The sequence below is a fragment of the Canis aureus genome, chromosome 19, assembly GCF_053574225.1.
Source record: "Canis aureus isolate CA01 chromosome 19, VMU_Caureus_v.1.0, whole genome shotgun sequence".
Classification (NCBI taxonomy): domain Eukaryota; kingdom Metazoa; phylum Chordata; class Mammalia; order Carnivora; family Canidae; genus Canis; species Canis aureus.
In genome coordinates this window covers 20,601,509-20,627,661 of record NC_135629.1, presented here as the reverse complement: position 1 = coordinate 20,627,661, position 26,153 = coordinate 20,601,509, and the positions used below count along the sequence as shown (strand labels likewise).

General features: G+C 47.1%; 2 long non-coding RNA genes across 4 annotated transcripts; one reads left to right on the top strand and one right to left on the bottom strand.

Moving 5' to 3' along the window:
• Positions 1–6,345: 6,345 nt before the first annotated feature.
• On the bottom strand, positions 6,346–8,761 carry LOC144289723 (uncharacterized). The gene is made up of 2 exons (XR_013357632.1): positions 8,077–8,761; positions 6,346–6,810 (listed from the first exon to the last, which is right to left on the bottom strand). It is a non-coding gene; the product is annotated as an uncharacterized LOC144289723 (long non-coding RNA).
• LOC144289724 (uncharacterized) lies at positions 8,388–16,333 on the top strand. 3 transcript variants are annotated; one of them, XR_013357633.1, is made up of 8 exons: positions 8,388–8,718; positions 9,153–9,255; positions 9,554–9,649; positions 10,167–10,254; positions 11,301–11,388; positions 12,433–12,556; positions 13,404–13,494; positions 15,657–16,333. It is a non-coding gene; the product is annotated as an uncharacterized LOC144289724 (long non-coding RNA). The 3 variants fall into 3 exon arrangements; XR_013357634.1 differs by lacking the exon at positions 9,153–9,255; XR_013357635.1 differs by lacking the exon at positions 13,404–13,494.
• The last annotated feature ends 9,820 nt before the right edge of the window (positions 16,334–26,153 follow it).

Here is a 26,153-nt window from a genome sequence, read left to right as displayed (position 1 = left end):
GAACCACAAGGCTTTCCAACATCTTTCCAACGTCTAATAGTCTGTCTCACTGTTCCCAGCAAACCTGTCTCCCAGTTACACATTCCTGTGAAGTTCACCCAACCTGGGGAGAAAATGTGGTGGCAACGTGCCGTGCCAGACCTCAAAGTGGGGCATGGCGTGGCTGAGAATGTGGGCTTTACGTCCCACTCTTGATTTCAGCTCAGGTCACGATCTCAGGGTCGGGCTTGGTGCTCAGCGCAGAGTACCCCTCCCCCTAGCTCTCTTTCTCTACACCCAACATGGGGCTTGAACTCACAACCCCTAGATCAAGAGTCTCATGCTTCATTGACTGAGCCAGCCAGGCGCCTCTCTGCCCCCAGGGTTTCTTTTTTCAACTAATGAATAGCATTAAAAAAGAAGAAACTGTTAACGATTAAAGCAGACTGGAGCAAATGCAGTGTGGGGATGGAGAGAGGAATTTAGTTCTTGATTTGGACAAGCCAGTCATAAAGCTGTTTTTGAGAAGACCGGGCATATTTGAAGAGGGACTGGGTATTAGCTGATAATAGAGGACTGCCATTAGTTTGGGGGGATATCATAATGGCATGCGGTCAGCATTATTGATTAAGTCCCAACTGGCATTTCTTTTGACATAAACACACGAGGAAAGGCTTTGGAGTGACTTTCCAGAACTTCAGCCCAGTCTGAGCTTCGCCAGTACATTGCTGGTTGTCGGGCCTCAGGGTTTTCATCTGCAGCCCCCCACCTTCTACCACCCAAGCCTCGACGATTTCAGTTCCAATGTCATCTCCACCCTCTTCATGTGACACCATCCTCAGGTCTGAGAGGTCTGCTAGGATGATCTCATGGTTTACAGAAACCATGCTTCTATTTATGTGTCATTATAACTTAATTATTTTTAGAGACAACATTATTGATTCCCATTGAACTTATGGGCCACTCTGAGATTCTTATCTTCCCTCACCTCTGCTCAACCTGGATCCAGGGAATGACACTCCTCTCTATTAAATGCCTCTCTGATTCCCATCTCCCCACTTTTCCACTTTGTCAAGGTTATTTTAGCTAATATGCCCCATTTATTATTTATTATTATTATTCAAATAGCCGTGGTTGCTCTAACTCAGGATGGGTAGATCCCAGCCTGGTTCTGGTGGCCACAGGCTCACAATAATAAAAATGCCTTCCCATTCCATAGAGTGACTCAACCTTTTAAAGGACCTTTTCATGGATTATGGACTCTTTTTATACTCACTCTAGAGTTGACAGGATAGGCATTCTTATTCCTACTTCCCAAACTGAGTAATTAAGGTTCTGAAAAATTGAAATAGCAACTCAAGAGTCAGGAGCTTGGGTTCCAAGTCGGGTTTCTATCATTAATCACCTTTGTGACCTTGGGCAGGGCTTGATACCCCATCGGGCCACAGTGCAATTGACCACACAAGGGGATTTGCTCAGGCTAACCCTGGTTTATACCTGCTGAGCCTGTGTGATTATCACCTGTGACACCTTGCACTCTAAAAGGTGTTCCAGGGGTGCCTGGGTGACTCAGAGGGTTAAGTGTCCGACTCTTGATTTCAACTCAGGTCGTGATCTCAGGGTTGCAGGATAGAGCCCCACATCAGGCTCCGCACTCAGCAGGGAATCTGCTGGACTCTTTCTCCCTCTGGCCCTCCCCCCACTCACACTCTCCTCTCTCTGTCTCTGTGTCTCTGTCTCTTTCAAATAAATAAACAAATCTTTTTTAAAAATGTGTTCCAGCTTGGAAGATAAAATATGTAATCTCAATCTTCAGCCGTGGAAGGTGAGGAGCATGGACTAAACCAGTGGTTTTCAATCCTGGTTGCTTAACAGAATCACTGGGAGAGATTAAAGTTGCAATGTTCAGACCTCACCCTGAACCAATTAAGTCGGAATATTTGTTGGGGTGGGGCCTGGAATTGGATGCAGTTCCAGCTCCCCCAGGGGATTCTAACATGCAGCTGGAGTTGCAACCCCAACTGATGCTCTTACTCTGCAACAGCAGCACCTGAGAGTCCCCACATGGAAGCTCAGGTCCCACCCTCAGACCCACTGCCCGAACCAGAGCCTGCCTTTACACAGCATGCCTCGGGCATTCCCACGCACACTGTTTGAGCAGCACCGCCCAGGAGTGCTTGGAGCTGACTGCATCTAAATGACTTGGCCAGTAGCGCTCGGCTACTGGAGCCTCACCAGGGCAACAGCTGCCAGCTCCCTGTTACCTCAGCAGTTCCCCATGGTTCACGGCCTGGTTCACGGTGAGGGCTGAAGTCTGGATAAACCGCGATGTAGGCTGGAAGGGGGGCCTCGGGGTAATGAAGGCATAGCACGACTCACTCTCCAGAATGCTTGCAAGAGCAAGAACGTCAATGATCAGCTGACCTGACCATCTCTAGCAGCTTAAGACATGGATAAGGACACATTGGTTCTTTATTTTTTTAATAAATATTTTTTATTTATTCACTTGAGAGAGAGATAAAGCACAAGCAGGGGGACAGGCAGAGGGAGAGGGAGAAGCCGACTCCCCACGGAGCAGAGAATCTGATGTGGGACTCTATCCCAGGACCCTGAGATCATGACCTGAGCCCGAGGTGGAGGCTTAACCATCTGAGCCACCCAGGCACCCCGACACATCATTTCTTAATACTCACATTATTGATTCCAAGCTTCCTCCTGTCTGATTAGCAGCATGCCCATTACCTCAACCTCTCTGTTGCCCTCTCTGAACCCCCTGCCCCTCTAAGAACCCCAGGCCCTTAACCACTCCAGAGGGATCAAACCTGTGCCTAAGCCCCCGGGGGGGCGGGAGGGGGGAGGATACAGAAACTGACCCGTCTCTGCGAGTCCAGGTGGCACAGTTTTCTCTTGGGGGGTTGATGTAGAAAGACAGTCCTGCCCAATGGGCTGTGTCTTTGGCTGCTGCTAGAAAGAGGCCTTGGTGATCCAGGCCCCCGCACCAGCCTCCCCCATTGGTGAAAGGTAGTATCGCAGTGTCCATGCAGTCACTCCTGGGCAGAGAGCCCCAAGTCGGGATTCCACGTTTATAGAACCGAAACTTAAACTCATAAAGTGGCTGACAACCCCTCTTGCCCCAAGAGGATTTCCTTTTGGGGGGCCCTTGGCATCTTTCCTGGGAACTGACCTCAGGTGGTACCGCTGCCATCAACATGATGTTTACCACTGCTAAGTCTCTCATTCTCCCAAGAGGCTCCATAGGCCCTCATGCAAATGTGCCTACCCACTCCCTGGAGCTGAGTGTGCTGAGAAGTGCAGAGGGGGGCACACGTTACCTGTCACACAAAGGCTCTGGCTCAGCCCTGGCAGGGGCATGCGGTCCATGCTTTACATTCTTCAGATGGGCCCTCCTGTCTCCTTCCAGACACGGTGCTGCCTGCTATAAAACTCTGGAGGCCTTATTCCAGGCCAGGCACGCTGCTGATCCAACCACAAGCTTTATCTCTCTGACTGAAGCCCTCCAATGGCTGCCCATTCTACTCCAAGTAAAACCCGAGACTGGTGTCCCCAAGCAATCTCCCTGCCATTTCTCTCTGTCTGCTTCTCCTGCAGCTCTTGCCTCATTCTCTCCTCCAGACACTGGGGCTTCTCATCTTCTCAAACACACCAGGCACATTCCCATTTCAGGGCCTTCGTCCTGGCTGTCCCCTACCTGCATACTCTTCCCTCAGACACCCTCAATGCTACATGCCACCTCTTTAAAGTCTTGCTTCAAATATCATTTCATTAAGACTTACCCCAACAAGATAACATGTAAAACTGCAACCAGGACCCACACTGCCAGCCCCCCTCTACCCTCCCGATCCTCCTTATCCAGATATATCTTTTGTGATTGCACTTATTTTCAATCACCCTACATAATTTTCTTCTATTCATTCTCCATTGTCTGTATCCCTCTGGAAGAATGTAAGCTTCATAGGACAAAGACTATTTCCCCTGCGTTTGCTTGCTGACATGTCCCCAGTGCCTAGAACAACGCCTGGCACACAGTAAATATTCATGGAATGGACAAATTTTCAAGGCCTCTGGATACAGGCAGAATTATAGCACCCATTTTACAGACGGGAAAATTGAAACTCAGAGAAGTTAAGTGACTCCTTGGAGGTCATGGAGGACCCAGTTATGAGCACCAGGTCACCCAGACTTCAGAGCCAGTCACTGGGCTAGTTCAAAGGATGGCAGTGCAAAAGCAACATGTGGATACTTTAGGTAGAGTCCAGGGAAGAGGAATGTAATTAAAATGTGCTTTGTTTTTAAGGGTGGAGGTGGGAGATGCTGGAAGAAGATTAGTGAAAGAAGGATGTATGAGGGTTCTGGTGACCTAAAAGTTGGGGTACGCTTTATCATTCTGCCCTTAAAAACGGATTTGGATCATGCAGCCTAAGGTGCTCGACAAAAAGAAGACAAGACTGACCCTCACCCTCTGGAGACTTCGAAGTAGTCACCTGTGGCTGGAGGGAGAGTGTGGCAGTTGAGGTCAGCAACCGGGTACAGCGCCAAGACGTACTGTAACAAAGCACCTTCACACGTGAGGGTTTATGACAACAAGCCTTTGTCACTGGCCACTCAGCCTGTTTGTCCAAACGAGGCGTGCCCGGCGATCTGGGCCCAGGCCAGCCGATCTCCCTGGGCCCGCTCAGGCCGTCTGTGTGGGGCCGCCTGAGGCTGAGCCTGTGGCGGCCTGCGTGTCTGGAGGCCGGGGCGCAGGGGATGGGCCCTGGGGCTGGGGGTCCCATGTTCCAAGGGGGGAACGGAAGCCCTGGGGCTGGCTGAGCCAGAGCAAAGGCAGCCCGGGCCCATGGGTGCATGCTATTACTCAGGTGGCCGCCCGGGCTCTGGGCTCCGGGGGTGGGCAAGTGCCTCCTCCATCGGATGTGCCACAAAGCAGGGGACATGGTGTCCAGTTTTGAAAAACCACCTACTACAGGTTGGCCTTGGGTGACTGAGGCGCCCTATGTGAAGCACTAGGGCCAAGCAATAGGTGAATAATGGGGGTGAGCGAGAGGGGGCGGGCGGGAGGAAGACCTCCTGTGCCAGAAAACGAGCTGATTCGTCCCTCGAACGAGTGGTCAGAGAGCATGTGCGGCGGGTCAGGCCGGGGACCGCACAGCGAGAGACAGACCCGGGGTCGGGCCCCTCTCGGGGTGACATGTGAGGGCCAGAGACCGACGAGGACCGTCAGACACCCCTCACGGCGGGGACCCTGACCAGTCGGGGTGGGGGAAGGATCCAGGGATGGCCTGAGGGAGGCGAGCTCCGAGGCAAGCCTCTGGGCACTGACCGAGGCAAAGAGATGTGGGGGAGCAGGGGCGCCCGAGGCGGAGGAGCAGGATGTGCAGAATCCAGATGCCAGACAGGGGCATCTGCATCTGCACATCTGGCCTCGCTGACCAGTGTGGCTGGAGAGAAGGAAGATGGCAGCGGAGAGAGACGGATGGAGACGTGTGCAAGAGAGGCCAAGGAGTCGAGACTTCACAAGGAAAGGTTTGGTAGTTTTTGTTTTTTTTTTTTTAAGAAATCCACCCTTTTTAATTTATTTATTATAAAGATTTTATTTATTTATTCATGAGAGAGAGACAGGCAGAGGGAGAAGCGGTCTCCATGCAGGGAGCCTGATGCAGGACTCGATCCCAGGACCCCGGGATCACACCCTGAGCCAAAGGCAGGTGCTCAACCACTGAGCCACCCAGGTGTCCCCCCACGGAAAGATTTTTTTTTAACTAGGGGATGACAAGAACAGGATGGCGCGTTAGAAAGACCACTTACCCATCAGTGCAGGAGATGGGCAATTGGTTTTGGCTCCGGGCAGTGGAGGGAGCCTTGCAGGTGGTGCATGGAGGAGCAGGGTAAGGAATGATTCAGGAAGTCCAGTTAGGCTACTTGAGCAATACAGGCACAAAATGGCAGGTGGACAGATTAGAGAGAATTTCAAAGGCAGAAAGCTCCCTGATAGGCAACTGCCACAGTGAGACAGAAAATCCTAGAATGTTGTCTGGGATTTCTGGCTACAGCCAGATAAATGGATGGTGGTACTATTTAACGAGATAGAAAAAGTTGGCTGAAGGAGGTTCCCTTAATTGAGCACAAAATTTGATTCTAAGCTTCCCAGCAGCAAAGGCAAAGAGCATCCAAGATAAATAACCTCATTTCACTGTTTCCTAACAGGAAGTACAGCCATGCATCATGGAAACCAAACCTCCTCATAAGGTGTACAAGGGGGATCTACCAAAGAGAGTGACCCAGGATCACTTTAAAGGAAACAAGATGGAAGCCCCAATTCCAGAAAATGCCATTAACAACACAATCAAATAACTTAGAGCTTTGTTTTTAAATGTTGAAGCAAGTAGAACCAACCTTTGTGGATTTTTTAAATTACATCCCCGCCCCCCCCCATTCTAAAGTAACTCAGGTTTACTAGAGAAAATTGGCAAGTTCAGAGACGTAGAAGAAAAAAAAATTAAAATCACCTCTAATCCCAGCAAAGATGACCAACTGCTGTTAATATTGTGGTGTACCTGTCTTCCTCAGCTGTTTTTCTAGGTTTCTGTATAATGAAATATTTTTCTCTTTAAAAAGTTGGGATAAGGTAAGGCTGGATCAACTGCTTCATATCCTGCTTTTTTTTTTCCACTCATGTTTGCCCGTGAGAAACAGAAGCCTTTGTTTTAAGGAAACCTAGTGTTCCAATGACCTCTCTTAATGTCTCAAAATGTATATTCTTTTGTCACTTGTGCAGACTTCCATGTACTTGCTCTGCTTGTCCTCACAAGCTTCCTGAAAAAGAGAAGAGAGGTTGGTGAACTTGACTTTTTCTTGCCAAGGACTTAATTGTGTCATTTATAATAGAGATCTTGGGGCCTGGCATTTTAGCACAGAGAGAAAGAAATATGCTAATGCGTTGTGCTTCACGGAGAGTACAAGAATAATTAGCCACCCCAAGGCCATTCCTGAACAGGTTGCGGCCTTGCTGCCTCCTTTCCCAGGGAACATTCTCCTCTGGTAACGGTTCTGCAGGGACACAACCTCCCTTCTCCCTTTCTTTTCCCTGCAGTGTCATTACGGGAGATGGCAAAAGGGCCACAATGGTTTGTTGCTGCTCCCATCAAGAACCAAAGTCTATTTCCTCACCCCTGAATCAGGGCTTGGGATCTGCTTGGATCAATGGAAGGGACCGATGTGACAGTGGGTCAGATCTGAGTCCAGGACTTGAGAGGCTTTGCAACCTCTATTCTATACCATGTTCTCAAGAACAAATGCAAAACAGGTAGCCTTTCTTTCTCTAATCACTGAGCAAAAGTCCGGGTTATCACTCTAATCAGTACTTGAATGAATCCCTGCGGCAGGGGAGATGACATTACACCAAGGGGCTGGGGCTGTCTCGATCCCATGCAAGCCCGAGCTGTCACACAGCAGAGCTGAGTGGACAGGTGGTGGGAGGCAGCCACAGTGCTCATTCGGTGGATTTCAGAGGCTGTGGCGCGATCTACCAGCATTGAAACAATCTTGTATTTCTCAGAAGTCCTAGTTTGATATGGGCCATGCTGTATTTCCAGAATTTTCTTCCAACTCCTTCTCCAGGCATGATTGAGCCCCTGTGAGTCCTGCCTGGTCCTCTTTTGAGTTGTGAATCTGACACTGAAGTATGCCAACTCAATGTTTTAGAATCACAGAAAATCAGAACAGGAAGGGGGTGGTTTGAAGTCATCTCATCTTCATTTTTATAGAGGGGCTTCCCACCTGGATTCCACATTCAGTGCTCTGCTCAGTAGAGGACAAGCCCCAACACTCGTGGAAGGGACATGGGGAAGCTGAGAAAAGCTCTAGAGCAGGTGATACGAGGGTGTGGAAGGCCATCCTAGGCAGAGGCATGCAGGTATGGATTTTTGGGTGCTGGGGGGTGGGGAAAGGGAAACATTCTGTGTGTAAAGAAGCAAAATGCTGGAAGATGGGAGCAGGGGGAGGGGTGAGGCTAAACATTTCAGGTTTTGTGAGCTTTGTTAAGGGCTTAGAGCCCCTGTGGGGAGGCAGGGCAAAGGGTACCTATGCACAGGTGGAACGTCAAACAGAACTCCTCTGCGCAAACATAGTTCAGGGCCTCCAGCAAGGGCCTCAGCCTTGTGGAATCTCAGATGGCCTGGGGACAGCTGCCCGCAGAGTCTGGCTGGCTCTGACCAGAGGACTGGCTGCAAGAAAACAACATCTTCTTCTGGAAGAAGTCAAGCTCGCTTGTCCAGGGCTTGGTTACTAAGTGAACAGTGTAGCCCTGTGAAAGATCAGTGTGGAGACTATTTACTCACATGATTGTTTTCTATTGTTGCATCACAAAAAGCCCTCAGCCTTGGAGAATTCAAACAAGACATGTTTACTATCTCGCAGACTCTGTGGGTCAGGAGCTTGAGAGCTGCTCAGCTAAGTGCTTCTGGCTCAGAGTCTCATGAGTCGCACTCAAGACCTCTCCTGGGGCTGCTATCATCTGAAGGCTTGACCAGGGCCTCCTGATGGCTCGCTCACATGGCTCTGCATGGCAGGCCTCAGTTTCTCCTCACAGGAGCCTCTCTGTAGGGCTGTTCTTATGACCTGACAGCTGGCATCCTTCAAAGATGTGAGCCAAGAGAACAAGGAAGAGGCCATGTGCCACTATGCACTCATCTAATTACATCCTCCACATTCTACTCATTTTAGGTCAGTCTCTGAGTCTGGCCCACACTTAGGGGGTGGGAATTAAGCTTCACCTTTTCAAGGGAGGAATATTAAAGAATATTGAACATATTTTAGGGACACCTGGGTGGCTCAGTTGGTCAAGCATCCAACTCTTGACTTCAGCTCAAGTCATGATCTCAAGGTCATGGGGTCAAGCCCTGCGTTGGGCTCCATGCTCAGTGGGGAATCTACTGGAGATTCTCTCTCCCTTTCCCTTTGCCCCACCCCCAACTCTTGCTCATTCTCTCTCTCTCTCTCTGTCTCCCTCAAATAAGTAAATCTTTAAAAAAAAAAAGAATACTGTACATATTTTAAAACCACCATAACCCAATAGGGATTTTGAGAATGTTCCTAGTTGTTCCAGGTAGAAACAATATCTCTAGATAAATGGTCCTCAGATTCTGGTGTACATACAGGTCATTGAGAGTATGCCTGTGAAGAGTAAAGATTTCTGCATCCACCTCCAAGAAATTCCATATTAGGAGCTCTGGAGTGAGGCCCAGAAACTGGCATTTCAGGGTAAGTCCCCCCAGGATCCTCTAACACAGGTTACTGAGGTCCGGGAATCTGCATTTGACAAGTCCCTAGAGTTATTCTGATGCTGGTGAGCTGTCATATTCCTGCCCCTGGAATTGGTAATAACTGCCCAGTGGAATGACAGCATCAGAAATTCCAATGCAACTGGGAATAACCACGTGGATAGTCTGGTCAAGGGCTAAAGCAGGCAGGGGGGTACACTGGGGCACAGTTCCCCAGATGTACCCCGGTGACAGGCAGAGCTCAGCAATCACAGCTCATTCCTCACTCTCTTGGACAGAGTCCCAGGGCGCTTCCTGACCCAGCACAGCAGACAGCCACCTCCCGTCACTCAGAGACGAGAAGCCTATGTGCTTTACTTGATCTACAGCCACAGGTCCGGGAATCTGCTTAGTTCAGACGCAGAACACTGATTTGGAAAATCTTGGCAAGCAAGAGATTTCTCCAGCATGCACGGGGAAAGCGCTGAGCATAGCTATTATCTATTCCGTAATTGAATGGGGATGGTGGGATGGGAACGGGGAGGGGCAGCTGACCAGCACTTAGCCCTGGGAACCTGTGGTCTGATTCAAAGGTTCGAACACTCCAGAAAGGGGCTCGGCACAGAGGCACATGCTTCCCTCTTGATGAGGAGCAGGGTTTATGAGGTGGCCCTGGGGGTGGCCCTTTGTTTAGTGCTGTCTGGTTCTTCACCCGGGCTTTCAGGAAACTTGCCAGGAGCCCCTCTGAGTTTCCAGCCATTGTCTGGGGCCCCTCTTGCCCTCTTTATATGGGATGGTTTATGTCTGCTCCTCAGCCCTGGGAGGGAGCCTACACAAGAGCTGCTCAGCAGCTGTCGGGGCCTTTCTGTTTTAAGCTGGGACACTATTGTGTCTCTCTTTATTTCCCATAAGGAGCCGTGACCCAGGTGGCTACAGAACTGCCGCTCAGTGCGGAATGGGGCAAAGAGCAAACAGAGCCATCACACAGCGTGAGGAGCAGGTGAGGGGACTGCCGCCCGTCATGAGGTCATGAGCGAGGCAACAAAACCCTGGCCTCGCGCCCTGTGCTGGGGAAGCGCCTCTGCAAGTTCACCTCCACCGCTGCGCCCCGACCTCCCCAGGCTGGGCGGCCGCCCCTGCGGGACTCCAGCCCAAAGACTCATCTCCCCGCAGGGGGCCCCGGGCTGGGCTTTTACCCAGGCTTCGGATCAGAGGAACCCTTAGAGGCGAGGCTTATCGGCGGCACAGGGCATGGGCTTGAAGCCCCCGGAAAACTTCCCCCAAACCCCCTTCCCCTCTGCTGCGCATCTTCAACTGAACTGTTTCTCAGACAATTGTCACTAGATGACACCCTCCACCCCGATGCGCGCACACACACTTAATCACGTTCCTTGTTTACCAAATAAGTTAGAAAATAGATGGGAAAAAAATTCACTTTGTACCTAAAGATAACAATCGTTATTCTGAAATATTCCTTGTAGACTTTTTTTCTCTCTGCATGTGTATACATGTTCGTGTATGTATGAGTGTGTAATACTATTGACATTTTGCATGGGATGATTCATTGTTGTGGGACTTAATGCTGTGCATTATAGGATATTTAGCAGCATCCCTGACCTCTACATTTGTGATAACCAAATATATCTCTAGACGTTGCCAAATGTCCCCCGAGGGGCATATCACCCTCAGTTTAAAATCACTGATTACATGCACACATACAGAATGCAATCATATTGCAAATTATGCCTTTTTTTCTTCTTCTTCCTTTTTAAATTGACTATCCCATAAACTCCTTCCATATCAACTGTTAGAAATCCACAGCAGCACTTGTAATGGTGGTAGGGCTGTTCATGAGCTGGCTCTTATGTGACACAATCTATATTACCAATCCCCCATTACGGGACCTTGTGTTTAAAACTTAAATGATCCCACATGTCCTGAGTTCTAAGTTGCTTTTTAAATTTAAGATGTCACAAACGTCTTTGCACATCACAGCTGTTGGCCAAATTATCCCACCTCTCTGAAACTCCATCTCTTCATCTGTAGAATGGGGACGTGCTGTGAAAATGAGTTATCAGAATGGGTACCTGTGCCCCACATGCAGAAGGCCCTCAACCCAGGGCTACAGCTGTAGGTAAAATCCTTGTTATGCTTACTATGTTTACTATGTCGTTTTTTTTTTTTTTAAAGATTTTATTTATTTATCCATGACAGACACAGAGAGAGAGGCAGAGACACAGGCAGAGGGAGAAGCAGGTTCCACGCAGGGAGCCTGATAGGGGACTCGATCCGGGTCTCCAGGATAATGCCCCGGGTCGAAGGCGGCGCTAAACCACTGAGCCACCCAGGGATCCCTATGTCCTGGTTTTTAAATGACTTTCAGTGCCCATCCTTCACATAGAGCCACCATAATGTTATTAGATTTGTCCCTATTGATGGACTTTAAGGTGGTTTCCTAATTTCCAGGATCATAAGTGACCTTGCCATTAATATAATCATAGTTTTCCTTGACATCTTGGGGAACCAATGAAAGAGAATAAGCTGAGCCACCTGTCCTAACCAGGAACCTACAAAACAAAAGACAAATCATTGTTTTCGTGGCCTGGTTTTAGAAACATTTCTAAATGTTAAGCCCCACCCACCGTGACCTTCAGGCCCGGCCAGGCATTATTAGCCAATCTGGTCCCTAGTCAAAGTGCTAACTCCAGGCTCTTAGGCTAAACCCAGGATTTTTTTTTCCTGCTTTTATATCAAGCCTAAGCCCCCTTTTTTCCTGCCTTGAGATACCCCAGGGGTTGTATGCAAACACCTGTGAGATTCCTCTTCTATTTTTTTTTTTTTTTTTAAGATTTTAACTATTTAGTTGAGAGAAAGAGAGCACACAGCAGGCGGAGGGGCAGAGGGGAAAGGAGACAAACCCAAGCAGACACTGCATGGAGCTCAGAGCCTGACGTGGGGCTTGATCCCACAAACTGAGATCATGACCTGAGCCAAAATCAAGAGTCAGACGTTCAACAGACTAAGCCACCCAAGCACCACTATTCTTTTCTGTTTTTAAGTTATGGATGTGAAATATTTTGATGTATACAATGTATGTGCACGTGTGTGTGTGAAAACATATTTGCCCAGTCTCTCTCTTTTTTTTTTTTTTAAGATTTTATTTATTCATTCATGATAGACATAGAGAGAAAGAGAGAGAGAGAGAGAGGCAGAGACACAGGCAGAGGGAGAAGCAGGCTCCATGCAGGGAGCCCGACGCGGGACTCCATCCCGGGACTCCAGGATCATGCCCTGGGCCAAAGGTAGGCACTGAGCCACTGAGCCACCCAGGGATCCCCCATATTTGCCCAGTCTACCGAAGAACAGTAAAATGAATATTCCTGTATCTATCACCCAGGCCAAGAAATAGTACATTCGATACCCAGAAGCACCAAGGCACATGTTTGTCTTTCTTTCTTTCTTTTTTTTTTTTTTTTGGTCTATGAAATTGCCAAAGATTATTAATTTTTTTAGTGTATATATATGTTTATATACATACTAAATATATGTATTCAGTATAATATATGTACATATATTTAGTATATATAAATATATTATATATTTAATATAATCGAATATATATATTGTTTATTGGTGTTCGATTTGCCAACATATAGTATAACACCCAGTGCTCATCCCGTCAAGCTTGTCTTTCCTGCGGGGAGCTTTCTCCAAGGAGTATGGAGCAGAGGGGCGGGTCCACTGGGAAAAGTGGAGTCAGCAATCCAGATCCCACCCTGAATTCCATTCTGCCCCTGCTTGCCCTTTGAGGTTCTGAGGCCTTGGGCACATTACTTAACTGTGAGAGCTTCGCTTGGAGAGCCTTTCAGTTTCTTGTCTTTGAAGTGGAAGATTGTTATGTAGATTAAATGAGATGCTTCTTTTGATAAAGTCCAGAGTCTGGTGTCTGGTACCAAGTAGGTGCCAAAGCAAGAAGCTGTTGTTTTTATTATGGTGAGAGCTTTTGAACAGGGAATTCAGAAACATGGTCCTGGGGCTCTGCTAGTCAGACCTGTGATTCCAGGCAGGACAAGTCTTGGGCCCCAGCTTCCTCGAGGGGGAAGGAAATAGGGTAGACTCCCTAGAAAGGCAAACTTCCTTTCTTTCCAGCTCTAGCCCTTTGTAATTCTGCGAATCATTAAGCTAAGGAGAATGGGCTGTGAGGAAGCAAGAAGGCAATACAAGGACTCAGTGGCCCAAGGTCAGTCCATGCCCAGAGGGTAATAATCTGGTTAATAATGACAATATTTTAAGCACTTATTCTGTGGTGAAAGCTGCACGTGCGTCATTTATTTCACTCTGAGGACAGCACGATCAGATAGATCTTGTACGTCCATTTTACAGATGTGGAAACTGAAGCTCAGAAAGCTTAGATTGTCCACAGTCCATGGCTTTTCCACTGGCAACCAATGTGTCTAACCAGCGTGTCTCATTTTATTTTATTTTTTTAATTATTAAGATTTTTAAAAAATATTTTATATATTTATTCATGAGAGACAGAGAGGCAGAGACACAGGCAGAGGGAGAAGCAGGCTCCATGCAGGGAGCCAGACGTGGGAACTGATCCTGGGTCTCCAGGATCAAGCCCTGGGCCAAAGGCTAGTGCTAAACTGTTAAGGCACCCAGGGATCCCGCGTGTCTCATTTTAATGTGTACCTAAATCACAGAGGGATCTTGTTACGAGGCAGATTGTGATTCTGCAAGTCTGGGGTGGGGCTCAGCACGCTGCGTGTCTAACACTTTCCCAGCAGTGCTCATGCTGTTTTTCTTCTCACCATCTTTTGATTAAGAGGCTAAAACCTCCATGCCACCCCCACCCTTGGAGCCAAGCTGAGAGGGGGCCCAGGTCCTTCAGATTCCTTGTTTTTTTGTTTGTTTGTTTCTGGTTAACTTTAAATATTTTATTTATTAATTTGTGAGTGAGAGAGAGAGAGAGAGAGAGGAAAGAGAGAGAATGTGATGAGGGTGAGGGGTAGAGAGAGAGAGGGAGAGAGACTCTTCAAGCACAGTCCCGGCTGAGCATGGAGCCGATGCAGGACTCCATCTCATGACCCTGAGATCATGACTTGAGCAGAAACCAAGAGTTGGATGCTTAACTGACTGAGCTACCCACTGCCCCCCAGACTTCTTGGTTTCAATGAGCATAAACTTCAACTTCTGGAATCTGCATCTATTTGGTTACTTGCAAAGACCAGGTGAAGAATGGAAGAGACTTTGGTGATACACACACATGGATTGTACAAAAGTAAAAGCAGAGCAAAACCATGATTAACTGAAGTGCAGGGCTTTACCCTCAATCTCTCCTGCCCTGGCACCCACCTATCACCAGCATCCAGGCACGGAGCACATCCTCAGGGCTGGCCTGGGAACAGAAGCAAATTCCCAGGACACAGGCTATGTACAAGTGCACTCAAAATGAGCTCTGCTTCTGTTTCCAGACTGGTCTGGGGCCCACCTGCCTCAGCATGTTAACTGGACACCATCTTTCTATCCAGGTGAGACAGGGATACAATAATCTTTTGAAATTTTAAATATTTATTGTTTTAAACATTTACTATTTAAAATATTTATTATTTAAAAATCTGTAAAATATTTATTAACCATTTCCACACTGTACCCTGCATTCATTCTCTCCCCAGGACAGCACATAGGAGGTGTCAGTAAGTTTGGGATAACCAGCAGATTGAGTGTTGGGGTTCAGCTTTCATTTGACGTTGGCTTCCCTACCCTCCCTCTCCCAGAGTATAAGAACTTTAAGGGCAAGGAGTCTGCCTTGCTTTTTGAAGTTTACCTTAGAGCACCAGCGTGGCCCTGCTAGGTGCCCAAGAAACACAGGACTCTGGTTAACATGGCCTTTACATATGTGGGAATCTGGAGCTAATGACAGCGCGTGCCATCTTTTCGTGGCATCCCTGCCTCCTCCTCCCCACCTCACTTCCTCTCTGCTTGCACCTTTGTCCTCTGCAGCCTCTGGGTCTTCTGAGGGCTGTTGGGTTTCTCAGTGCTGGAGTTCAGATGGGGAGCACGCCTCTCCTTTCATAGGATGGACTTCTCTTTCCACTGTACGGTCTCTCCTAGCACAACCCTGGCTCTCACTCACACATCAGCTATGAACTTGTCTGCTCTCGCTCTCCGGGGCTTAACTGCCCACCTTTCCTGAAGTCAACTGACTTGCAGAGGCAAAGGACTCTCAGGTATTGTGGAGGTCGGCCAGGGGCCAGAAAGTAACCCTGTGGGTAGAGGCTCCAAAGGAAGAGTCTAGAGGCCTGGGAAGGTCTTGCTGTGGATCCAGTGATCACATATGTTTGTCCCCAAGTCTCTCTTCACTCTGAATTCCTGGAGGCCTCCCCTTCTCTGTTCCAGACACCAATTCCTTCCCGTCCCGGGGAGAAGGATAACGTGTTGGAGAAAACAGTAACGCGACTTTGCAAAATTCCAGCTCAGAGCAGCCTTCGGTTGATTATTTCTCTAAATAGTGGTGATGACGCGGGGAGGAAGAGTCATTTCTTTACACCCAAAGAATGGCTATTTTTATGACATCCCAAGACAAGAAAAATGAGGGCTCTGCACACTGCTCCTGACTGCTTCTGACCGACCAAAAAGGAAACGTTTCCTGTGGACGAGAAGACGTTTTGAGTTTCTCCTGCTGGCAATGTGTACTTTTTCCAGACTTTTGTTGAAATCTCTGATTCGTATGGCTCCGTGTTGAGGACAGGGACTTGTGACAGGAACTCACAGTTGCTTTTGGACCACACACCTGCATGAGGGTGCTGGCCTCCAGCCCTCCTCAGAGTCTGATCAGGGCAGGGGTGCGGGTAACATTTATTTTGGCTACTACCGCGGGTCTCTGCTTCTTGGTTATGAGCAGCAAGTCTGGGGGTGCGGGGAGTGATTTTGCATGAAGGCTGTTACAAGAAAGGCAGTCTTACGATCACGTGCAGTGTCCAGAGGAAGAGCAAAACATTCTTTTCCCCAGCACATCATCCTCTGGTGCATAGAAAGGGACATTTGGAACCCCTTATCACTCTGGTCTCCCTGGATCCCCTCCCACCCCACCCCCTCTTGCTTCCGCTCCCAGCCCTGCCAGGCCCCCCAGTTACCCCCCCCCTTTTTCTATCTCCCCCCTCCCTGCGTCCTGGCTTCACACTGAAGTAGTGGCAGCAATTCTGTCCTTTAGAGTCCTTGGAGGGAAAACAGCTCCAAGGAGAGACGTGCCTTTCTTTTACCAAACTGCGGGGCGTGTTACTGTGCAGACACAGACTCTGCAGTCTCCCTTTCTGGGAACCTTATCCGTGCAGAAAGGAACTGGGGAGACGGAACACCTCATCTTCCCCTGACACTGCTGCTGCCCTGCTTCTGAGACATTCAAAGCAATGTAGAGGGAAGGGAACAGGATGCAGCTTGCTGAGGAGTAGCAGGAGGAAGGGCCTTGTGTCAAACCAGCCCTGCTGGAAGGGGCCGTAATGGTATGCAGGAGAACGTTTGTCCAACGAGGATACAGAGGAGCAAGGTAACGGCAGGAAACAGCCTCAGATCTGCCCCGGGCTCCAAGGTGACAGAGTATGTGACAACCGCAGAGGCCTTTATAAGAACCATAGTGGTTCTGGGGTACAACTGCTGCTGATCAGTTGGGCTTTGGGTTAAATCATTGAGTTTTAATTCTGCAAGACTTTTAAGCCTTTGGTCAATACTCTTTGCTTTTGGTGTTCACCTTCAAGCTCAGAAGGGCCTTCAGTAAATCCAGCCCGAGTGCCAACAGGCCACATCCACATGCAGGTGTTCTGTGCAGGGCCCCACTGTTAGAAAGGCCCTGCAGCTTGGTGAAATGCTCTACTGTCGCTGTTTGAAATTCCTAATAAGTTTTGAACAAGCGGCTTATATTTTCAGTTTATATCGGGCCCTGCAAGTGATGTAGCCAGTCTTGAAAACCAATAGCCATCGGACTTCCCTGACCTCGCTTTCTGATGATGTCTTTGTTTCCTTCCCATTAAAACAAAATTCTGGAAGTAGCGGGACCAACAAAAATTAGTAACTGGACCGACAGGTCCAAGCATGGTGGGCCCAGAGAGAAGAATCGTCCCCTGGCCTGCCTCCAGGGCTCTCTGGGAAAGGAGTCCAAGGAACCAAGTTTGGGGGCTATGATGGGATCCAGCTGTGCACCCTCAGGTATCTTTGTAGGATTCAGGGAGCCCTCCAAGGCCCCATACTCTGGTGGCAACATTTGTCCTCCACCAGAAGCACATGACTGACTGAAACTTCTCCACCTCCTAATGTTTGGGAATCTATTCCATTCTGTCCATTTGGCCTGAATTTAATGGCTATTCACTGTGTCCACAGGATACTGTGTTAGGGCCAGGAGGGGAGGGACCAGTGGTATGGGATATACACAGTCCCACGGCTACAAAGGATGTTATTGGAACAAGTGGTGGAATTTGAGTATAAACTGTTTGTGAGATAGTATTATTATACCAGTGTTAAGTTTCTTGGGTGTGATCATGGAATGTCTGGTTACGAAGGAGAGTGCCCCTCTTCCTGGTAGACACGTGCTAAAGAATTTACAGGGTAGACACGTGCTAAAGAATTTACAGGGGAAGTTTCATGAAATCTGCATCTGATTTTCAGATGATTCCAAAGGAAAAAAATATTTACATATATGTACATAGAGACATAAAAGGTATCAGTGTTTTGTTTTTTTGTTTTTTTTTTTTTTTTTTGGTATCAGTGTTTTGTAATAAAAAGGCATGTTTATCATACTAACGTTTCCCGGAGTCTAAATACCTGTTTCTCCTGAATATATTATATGACATAAGAAAAGTATTATATAGTTACAATGAACAAAATAAAAGTATAATATAGTTATATGTTATATAATTATAGTATTTATAAAAATACAAACCTATATATTGAGAAAGATTAAGATAGAGGGAGAGAGCAAAGAAGAGATAAAGCAATTGTGGGAAAATGTTATTGATTGGTGAAACCGGTTGAAAATGTTCAATTTTCCTTTGGTTTGCTATTTTTCTAGATGAAATGTTGGGAGGGAAAGTGCACTATCTATCCCGGTGAGGTTATCATCACAGGGAGGCAGGACGGCGTCCATCTGTCTTCCTTTGGGTCTCCCCAGAAGTAGATCCTGAGATAAAGCTTCAAGTGCAAGTCATTCATTGGGGGTGATCGTGGGGGAAGGGAAGCAAGACGACGGGAGGAGGCCATTAAAAAGAATGTTACCAAGCCAAACATTACTGGGGGACACTGGAGCCAAGTAGAACATCCCAGAAGAGAGCCGGGGTGTATCTACGCTAGGGCAGTCACAGGTTGTGGGCTGCCCCATGGGTGTGGGCAGGGGAGGCCACAGCAGCCCAAGAGAGGCTCCGCAGGAGTCAGCATGCGGGTTGGGCACGGCCACTCACCGGGAGGCCTGGCTTCCCCCCCTTGGCCATCCAACCACCCGGTCACTCAACCTCGGGGTCAGGCCCCTGTGCTAGGCGCTGGGGAAATAATATTCATTAAGGCAGGTATAATCCCCACTCCCCCAGGGGAATATGAAGGTGGGGGGAGACAGAAACTAAGCATACAGAGATTTACAACAGTGGGGAAATTACAATCCATCCATTCATCTGGTCCTCAAACTTTTACTAAGCACCTACCATGTGGTGGTCACAATTCTTAACATGGGGATGAAGCAAAAATTATGAGTCTTCAGGCAACTGTTGGTTTTTTCAGTTTATAGGATTTTTTTTTTTTTTTAATTAAGGAAAAGAAGTCCTTACTGCTCCAGATGGGTGATGAGGCTTTGAAATCCAGCTGTAGGGAAACTAACAAACGAGCCCATCATTTACATACGGTTAGAGAAGCCCCTCTCTTCCCTCTCCCCTTACCCTCACTGTACCCAGGATGTTAACTCAGCCTGTGAACTGACCCTGAGGAATGTCCTTCAATAAACTGCATGCCCCAGAAAGAAATGCAGCAGAAGGATGCACTGTGGCTCCAGTTCTGAGGCCTTTGCTTTTCTGGGTGGTGTGGCCCCTGCAGAGCCCTGATGCCCCCAGAGGGAAGAGGGTGCCTGGGTCCACCTGCAGGAATCACACCCCCTTCCATTTCTGCCCAGCTACCTCTGGCAGCCCTGAATGTTGCCCCCTTAGTGTGTTTTTTAAAAAAATGGAGACATCCACACAATCTGGCTCAATGCCCTCCTCAACACCAAATAAATTATTTGTATGAGATTTGTCATTTAACTGATGTTGGCAGAATGTGATGTGATTGCAGCATCCACTGCTAGTCTTCGGTCATAGCATCTGTCCGTCGGGAAACAAAGACAGTTACCCCTGGGGCACACATTACAGACATCAAACCCTGGGCTTTAGGTTGTTATTCAACAACAACAAAAGAGAAGCAGAAGGTACAGCTTCGAGGATTGCAGACCTATTTGAGTTGGTTTTTTTCCCCGCGTGGTGTGGAACGAATCCTTTGCTTTCTTTCGGTCACGTCTTCCATGCTTTGCCATCGTTTGGAGTGGAGGTGGGAGGGATCTAGCAGTTTTGAAAAAGAATCTTGGGGAGAGCCATCCGTCTGGGTCAGGCAGTGGTCTCCGCCTGTGCTGGGCTGGTGGCGGGACAAGCAGCAGCCCTCACCCAACGTTGTTTTGGGCTCAGTGGTCTCCTCAAAGCTTTTCCCCTTCCTTTGGCAAACAATTTGCCTTGAGTCCTGGGGGCCCTGCATCTACCTGTCCAGGGCCACCCCGACGACGCTGAGACAGGACCTGTCACCTGGAGCTGAGTGTCAGCAGCAGCCCCCAGCTGGGCCTCACCTCCCTCTAACCTCTGCACACACCAGTCTGGGGAGCCTCTGGAAATGCACAGCCGCTTCTGGGGGCTTCCCTGCCGAACACCTCCAGCATTTCCTGTGCTCCTTGGGATGAAGCCCTTACTCCTTGGCACAGCCTTGAAGTGCCCCCCACCCATGCCTGTGCTCTAGCTCCCTTTCTCCACCTCTGCACTCAGACAAACCCAACTCCCTGCTCTGCCCCAAGCACACCAAGACATCTGCAAATGCCCTTCCCTCTACCAGGAAAGGACTCCTCCCTTCCAGTCCCTCTTTCCACCCTAGACCGCTCTTTCCATTGAACCAATTTTTCCTCTTCTTTTGAGACTTGGCTTAGATGCCACCTCCTCCAGCTAGCCTTTCCTGAGCCCTTACACTTGGGTGAGATGCTCCTCCCGCCAACGCTCACTATCTGGTCACAGTGGCCTTGCCCCATGAGTAGAGCATGCTTGTTCCCGTGTCCACCCTCCACTTGATGGGCTCTTTGTCTTATTTTTAACTGGCACTGTTTCAAAGAGCTCCTGGTGTGGAACACAGGCTCCATAAACATGTGCAGGATAAATGGGTGCATAAATGAATGAAGGGTAGGCATTCAGTCCACCGCTGAAATGAGGGTTCTACGTCAGTGCTGAGTGGACTGTGCTCTGCCCACTGGTTACCAGTTTGCAACAAATTAAGTATAAAGGGACACCTGGGTGGCTCAGCAGTTGAGCGCCTGCCTTTGGTCCAGGGTGTGATCCTGGGATCCAGGATAGAGTCCCACATCAGGTTCCCCTCATGGAGCCTGCTTCTCCCTCTGCCTGTGTCTCTGCCTCTCTCTCTGCGTTCTCATGAATAAATAAATAAAATCTTTAAAAATTAAAAAAACAACAAATTAAGTATAGAAACTGAGAATAAGTGTTCAGAAACCTTTACAACAATTTAACTGAGCACTGTCGTGCCTGTTCAATCTAACAGCAAAAATGTCCAGCTTGTATTTTGCATGCCTTTGTTATGTATATTCATATATAATTTTTTTTCTATTTTATGGATGAATTGGTCTGCAATGGATAGAATCTAAAAAAAAATTCTTTATGCAGATATTTTGAGGGGCACTGTTCTACATCCTTCTGGGGATGATGACATGGAAGCGGGAAGGGGGCAGATAATGTGGTGTGTGTCTGTGTGTGTGGGTGCTTCTGGGGTGCTTGTGGGGTGGGGAAACAATAGGAAAGGGAAGAATCAACCTGACTGAATATGAGTTTGCAGGGAATGCTTTTCCCATATGATGCCATCAAAGAAAGTTTCTCAGACTCCAACAGTTCAGACAACAAACAGCTCATAGAACAGTCTGCTGAACCCTGAGCCCCAAAAGGAAGAATAAATTGTGGCTATTAAGATCATCCTATTCCACTAACTGACCCAGACTGCCCATGTCAGGGGACCCACACCATCAAAATGGGTCCCTCTCAACCACACCAGAGACATGATTTTTAAATTTGTTTCCTCACTTTCCCCAAATCTGGCTTCCATTAGAGAACTATTTCCCAAATTAACCTCTGTGCCCTTGCAAGTAAAGAATGCAGGAGATTTCCACCAACTATTTTCTCCTGTTTTGAACATGCCATGTGCATTTAAAAGGAGGCAGAGATTTCCAGGACAGAAGTGGTAGCGAAGGCATCGCTTCTTTGAAAATCCGCACAAAATTTTTGTAATGAGAGGCACCTCTTTGCTCCCCAGGTGGTCCCTCATGGTTCCATCCCGAGGCCAGCATTTAATTGATGCTAAGGCATTTCACATTAAATCACCTTCCAAGTGCTGAGCAAGTAGAAAAATGATGTCCATGGAGCTGAGAGGCTATGTGGTTGGGGACCCAGGTAACGGATGAACTTTATCTGTGTTCGTGAGGAGAGATGGAATGAGTCACTGGTGGCCCCAGAAACACTGAGTTATCATTCTTCACACTTGTTAAGAAAAAGGTCAGAACACAAGGTAGTGATCATGCATTCGAGGCTCACGTTCAGTCTCCTCAGAAATGCTTTTCTTAGCTATGGCCTCCAGAATCAGACACATTGGGTTAAACACATGTTAGTGGAAAAGTTCAAGGCCCAACGTGTAATTTTAGAAACTCTGAACCAAGTTTCCAACTCAGGCATTTAGGTAAATGGACACGGAGCATGAGCTTGGAATCCGATGCAATGCTATTCCCAATAGGCTGCCTTTCTCAGTCCTATATCCACATTGGTCTGTCCTAATCTGGGTGTGGCACTGACACTTGATTTGACCAACAGGACAGGAACAAGTGTGACCCAACTAAAGATCTTAAAAGTGCCTGTGTCTTGACACTTGCTTTCTTCTGCTACTCTTTAGAACACATAGGCTAGTCCCACGTAAACAAGCCCAGGCTAGCCCACGGGAGGCTATGAGGCCATGTGGAGCAGAGATGAACCATCCCAGGCAAAGCCCTTCAAGATCAACTAGCCTGAGCTCTGCTAGATATGTGTGAGGCCATGCTAACCCCAGAAGAGCCTTGGGAGAGTAGTCAGGCCAGCCCAGACAAGATGAACCACCCAACGGACTCACAGAATCATACAAAATAACAACTGTTTGTTGTTTTAAGCCAGTCAGGTCCTTTGTTACCTAGCAAAAGCTAACTGATACACAATCATTCATTCATTCATTTGTCCATTTATTTAGTTGACAAATATTTGTTGAGTGTCTCCTGTGGGATTACTGTGCTAAGCACAGAGGCAAGTGAGCTTCAGCCATGAACCTTTTGAAACCAAGGATGTAGCTTATTTGTATCTGTATCTTGGGCCTAATGTACAAAAACTTTGTCTTATAAATACACGACTTGGAATGAATCCCAGGGGGAGAATTATAGATCCCAAACTTTAAAAGCACATATTGCTTGACTCAGCAGTTCCACTTGTGAGAATTTAAGGGAATATTTTCTGATGTGTGCAAAAATTTAATTACAAAAATGTCCTATCATAGCCTTGTTTACAGTAGCTTCATTTGATTTGGTTGAAAACATATTGGTTCCAATTGTGGTTTCATCTCTGACAATTTGGTTGAAAAGAATATCACCAATCATGAGTAAGGATAACTTTGATTCACAATAAGGTAGCTTTTTGACTTTTGTGTATCTGTAGACACAAAATATGTAAATATTTTTTCAGAAATATTAGGGTCTTATTTTTTTTCTACTTTTAAAATTTCTAATTCCTTTTCAGCCAATTAATCATGCTTCCTGGGCTGCTAATAAGATGAAGCAGAAAAGCACATTCTGTGTCTATCAGTTAGGATTTATTTTATTTTATTTTTTTAAAGATTCTATTCATTTATTCATGAGAGGCAGAGACAGAGAGAGAGAGAGAGAGAGAGGCAGAGACACACAGACCGAGGGAGAAGCAGGCTCCATGCAGGGAGCCTGACGTGGGACTCGATCCTGGGTCTCTAGGATCACACCCTGGGCAGAAGGCGGTGCTAATCCTGGGTCTCTAGGATCACACCCTGGGCAGAAGGCGGTGCTAAACCGCTGAGCCACCCGCCACCCGGGATTGCCCTCAGTTAGGATTTAAAAGACCACACAGTCATAAAATGAATGTGTATCATTATATATACCATGGTAGAGCTGTGGTGGGTAAACGTGCCTCTGTTTACATCAAAAGATAATCAAAGTTGCCAGAGAAACAGAAGAGAGGAAAGAAGGGAGTGGAGAGTGAGAGGTTTTTAAGGAGTTGTTTCACGTGATCTGTGGGAGGTTGCCAAGTCTGAAATTTGTAGGCCGGGCTGGCAGGCTGAGAACCAAGGCAAGATTTCTACATTAGAGCCTCAAGACAGAGTTCCTTCTTCTTCAGGAAATCTCAGTTTTTGCTCTGAAACCTTTCAACTGATTGGATAAGGCCCACCCAAATTATCAGGGGAAATCTCCTTAAAGTCAAGTCCTTGCAGATATGAATCACAACTACAAAATCCCTTCAGAGCAGCATCTAGACTAGTATTTGACCAAACACCTGGGCTCCACAGGCTAAGTTAACACATCAAATGAAATCATCACTGTCATGATGTAAGTTGAAAAAAAAATCAAGTTACCAAATAGAATAAATCAGACCTATTTTTAAAGCTTAAAATAATAACATATACATACAGAAAAGAAACCAGGAAAGGTGAACACAAATATGTCAACAATTGTCGTCTCAGGGAGGGTTGGATAGTTGTTGGTCTCTCTTTTTTCCTGGTCTGGTTTTGTTGTTGTTGTTGTTAGTTTTTTGTTTTGTCTTGCCAGTAAAGAGAAGGCTTTGCTACTGAAGGACAACAAATACATAAAAGAAACTCTGAATTAAAGAATCTTGCCAATGTCTTTTATCCATAGCCCACCAGGAACATAACTGTCACTGAAGACGGTGCATCTACCCTTGGATGGCTCAGTGGTTGAGCGTCTGCCTCTTGGCTCAGGGTGTGATCCTGGGGTCCAGGGATCAAGCCCCACATCAGGCTCCTTGCAGGGAGCCTGCTTCTCCCTCTGCTTATGTCTCTGTCTCCCTCTGTGTCTCTTGTGAATAAATACATAAAATCCTTAAAAAAAAAAAAATAAGGTGCGTCTACCATTGCAGTGAGGAGAAACGCAGACTGTGGGTGTTAGAAAGAACCTAGTGGGGACGCCTGGGTGGCTTAGCAGTTGAGCGTCTGCCTTTGGCTCAGGGCATGATCCCGGCGTTCCGGGATGGAGTCCCACGTAGGGCTCCCTGCATGGAGTCTGCTTCTTCCTCTGCTTCTTTCTTTGTGTCTCTCATGAATGAATAAATAAAATCTTTAAAAAGAAAAAAAAAGAAAGAACCTAGTGTAGGATCTGGGCTTCAGATGGGTGATTTGAGGGAAGGTGAAGGAAGCCGGCTCCCTCAGAGAGCAGAGGCAACTCTATCATTGGGCATGACAATAAATCCTATCTCTATGGAAGGTGGACAAAAGCTATAATGGATAAAGCAGCAGCAGTCACTCCTGTTAGCTGAGAGAGGGACATGTTCGGCATTTTGTGGGTTGCACAGTGACCATGTGTTTTGATTGACTTTATTATGGTCACAGGGTGACCTCGTCTGATATTGTGTTCTGTGAGCTTGTGTCTGTCCAACAGGAGAACAATATAGCCTAGCTGTAAATGTCAGACCAGTTCCCGGATGTCAGAATTGCTTTCTTTTCTTTTTTTCAACCCAGATAAGGAAGAGAGTAGGAGCTTTATTTGCACTTTTAAAAAAAGATCAGGTTTATTTTTAGCCACTGATTCTTTCTCTGCTTGTTTAGCCGTATTTTCCTGAAAGTTTTTATTTAGCAAACTGAACACCATGGCTAATTTTTGGATCACTGGTGCACACATCATAAACTTTGAGGGCTCTACACAAGGCATACAATGATGAACACTTAAATTGTTTCCAGCGTGCAGGTGATGGTAGTTTATGTTGTTTCCTTCTTAATCCAATCGCAAACAGAGCATCCTTGATTGGAAATATGGAGACATTTAAAAGTAGAAAAGTATGAAACAAACAAAAAACTTCACATAAAAAAAAAAATAGTACAGAGAAGAAGTGCTGAGAGATGCATAAAAAGCTGCAAAATCATGCCAGGCAAAATTTCCCCGTGGCACACAAAAATCTTTGCATAAACATAATGACTAAAACTTTTCATTATCAGAGAATTCAACATCCTAACCACGCTGGCAGCTTAATGAATTTACTTTTTGCCACATTGCTTCTGACCAAATTGTCTGCTCTGATGTATAATAGTAAAATAATCTGAGATAACCTAAAACATCCAGCAAGGTTAGTAAAGAAAGCGACATAAATCATGGCTCGTCAGTACGCGTGCCATGTGTGCGTTTAAAGGAGTGTAAATACACATTGATTTTGAGAGGAGGAAGTGAATCCTTGTAAACATTGAAGAAGCAGTTACAGGTACAAATAAGCCCAAAACAGTTGATCATGAGGCCAACTCTAGGACTTTGGCCAAAAGTGACAGACACTGTCTTCTCTTAAAAATCACTCACGTTTCTACTGTTTATTC